This window comes from Dama dama, chromosome 29, assembly GCF_033118175.1.
Source record: "Dama dama isolate Ldn47 chromosome 29, ASM3311817v1, whole genome shotgun sequence".
Lineage (NCBI taxonomy): Eukaryota > Metazoa > Chordata > Mammalia > Artiodactyla > Cervidae > Dama > Dama dama.
Window position 1 is genome coordinate 31,519,744 of NC_083709.1, and position 3,015 is coordinate 31,522,758.

The 3,015-nt window shown below is 44.3% G+C and overlaps 1 pseudogene; it reads right to left on the reverse strand.

Moving 5' to 3' along the window:
- Positions 1-2,082: 2,082 nt before the first annotated feature.
- Positions 2,083-2,665, reverse strand: LOC133048860 (interferon omega-1-like; annotated as a pseudogene).
- Between the last annotated feature and the right edge of the window lie 350 nt (positions 2,666-3,015).

A 3,015-nucleotide genomic window follows, 5' to 3' on the forward strand; every position in this document is an offset into this window, starting at 1 on the left:
CTCCCACTGGTGTGAAGGTTCTGAAGCTCATGGCATGCTTCCAAGCCTGCAAAGTGACTGGGAATCCCCAGGGAATCTGACTCTGAAGGCCAGTAGGATTTGATTCCAGGACTTCCACAGGAATGTGGGAGAGACTCTCCTTGCAGGGGCCAGACAAAGTCTTGCATGCACCAAGACTCAGGGGAATGGAGCAGTGACCCCACAGGAGACTGAACCAGACCTAGGTCCTAAAGTTGGAGTCTCCTATGGAAGTGTGGTTCAGAAGTGGCTTGCCCTGGGGACAAGGGTACTAGCAGCAGCAATCCTGGAAGGTGGCCCTTGGTCTAAGCCCCTTGGAGGTTGCCGAAAATCAAGCACTTCATTCATTAGTAATGTTTCTCACTTCTTTAGTATGCGAAGAGGTAAAACTGGCTTCTGAACCACTTGTTGGGTTTTGTTCCTTCAGTAGCAAAACAGAGGCTCCAGGAGGTGACATTGCCAGCAAGTATGGACAAGGGATTCTATGGAAATGAGAAGTAGGATTGAACCTCGGACAGCCCAGAACTGGAGATCAGAAACATACACTTCACAGCCCCTGCTGTTTCTTTGCTGTCTCTGATTGTCTTTGATTATCTGCACTGATCCGCAATCTCTATTCTTTCCCTGTTATCGTACCTATGTGAGATCAAACATTTTTGACTAATTCATCTTTCTCAAAGAGTTTTTTATGAACTCATAAGAATGCTTTTAGAAGTATGAAACCCCAAACTTGGAATGCTCTTCAGCATACAGCAAAGGAAAGTTCTCACACTGAAAGCACTTTGGAACTAGCACCCAAGCTGAAAAGAAAACACCTTTGCCAGGGCCCTAGCACCTTTCCAGTGTCAACTTCCAGTCACTGTCTCAGGCCAGCTGTCCTGTCTCCTCCCTGAGGGCAGTCACTCTGTGATCCTCACAGTCCTGATGATTTCTGCCAGGAGCGTTTGATGCCTCTTGTGATATATGCCGTCATTGAATCCAAACAGTAATTATATGAAAACCACTCTTATTGTCGCCATATTAAAGATGAGGAAACTGACCTGTAGTGTTTGTGATATGTTTCAGGGTCACACTGTGGGTAAATAGCAGAGCTGGGAGCCAGAGGTTTTGACATTTCTAGAACTCCTCTCACTTGGGCTCTCTTCCTGTGGCTTCCACTCTGACTACACCGTGCAGCTAGAAACCAAAACAGAACAGAGCTCCTGTGTTGGAGGCAGTGAAGGTACTATGTAAGGGCGTAAACTGCTCAGTCAGGCAGGACTGAGGAGAAGGTGGGAGACAGAGTAGTAGGAATCAGGAGAGGCCTGTGAAAACCGTATGCTTTCCAGGAGGAGGAGACTGCATCCCTCATATACTTATATCAACCATTCGGTAATGAGTGGGTATAAATTAGTGATGCCTATGACATCAAGATTAACCATTTTCTACAATTTCATAATTTCCCTTCTTCTTTTTTCTATTTGGCACCCTCCACAGCTTATAGGATCTTAGTTCCTCAACCAAGGCTACCTGAAGGAAAAGAGTCCTAACAACCACACCCACAGAAAATTCTCAGAATTCCACCTTTTGACAAACATTTCCTAGAAAATGATAGAACTGTTCCACAGTATAAAGGGAACAAATACTATTTTATGATAGGTGTATGTAGGCAACATAAGGATTTCTGTTTTCAAATTAAAAACTCAAGAAATTTATCTTGATAACTATTTAATAAACAAAGCAAATAACAATTTTAATGAAAGAGGGAAATATATTTTCTAAATTTTAATACAATGTAAACATACACGTCTTTTATATGAAAATATAAATATGATGAGATAAAATATTACATGAACTAAATAAAGAATAAATAAATAACATCAGGGCAGTCATCGCTTATGAACTGATACCCCTGCACTTGAATACATTGATATCTACTTGCTTATTATCACTGACAAGTATTGGCTGAGTTAATTCAATAAATTTGGTGGCTGAAGCAGAATTCAGAGTCTTCTGAAATGACCCCAGGTGAGTATACAAGGGTGACATGGCATCTTAGTCAGTGAGAGTCATGTCAAGGTCAGATCAGTCTCCATCCTACATTCTTAACCTTTCCTGCAAGCTGGTTGATGATGAGAGAGAAGGCTCTCCTTATATCCATTCTGACGATTTCCCAGGCACAGTCGCTGTATTCCTTCTCTTTGAGGTAGACGTGGATTCCCTGGAAGTATGTTGTCACGGCCTGTGTGGGGTCCGTCCTTCCCAGGGCAGAGTCTTCCTCTCCCATCACCTGCCACTGGCAGTCGTCCAGATCGGCCAGCTGCTCAAGCAGTCCAGTGCGGAGCTGCTGCAGGAAGGTGGTGTCCCAGGCAGCAGAGGAGCGCTTTGTGTCGAAGAGGTTGAAGCTCTGCTGGAGCATCTTGTGAAGCACAGAGATGGCCTGGGCATCCTGGAGCTGGCCGCCCTCCACCATCTCCTGGGGAAAAGCAAAGTCTTTTCTGTCCTGCAGACAGAAGCGAGGGGAGAGCCTCCTCATTTGGTGCAGGAGAGTGAGGGTCTTCTCAGTGCCAGCCAGCACGTGGTTCTGAGACAGGTCACAGCCCAGGGATCCTCCAGGGCCATAGCTGAGCAGCACCAGGGCCATCAGTAGAGAGAGCACAAGGGCCATGGGGAAGATGAGGCTGCTGCTGGGCTGATGGAGACGGCGTCTGCTGAACCTTGAGATAGGTTCTCTGATGCCATGCTTTCTAAACAAGACCATTAAATAGGGAACACAGTAGTTTTCATTTTCTAATCATTTTATACACTTTTACTTCTTTTTTTAGTTTTCTGTTATGTATTCTAAATACAGTCAAAGTAAATTTCTTCCTTCTCGACTGTTAATTTTGCCTTTTCCTAGTGACTTCAGAAGTGCCCATCCAAATTAATATTATTCAATCAAATCGGAAGGGTCTTTGTCTTAAGTCTGTATTGATGGACATGTGTAATTACACACGTTATTGCCCTTTATCTCTCATT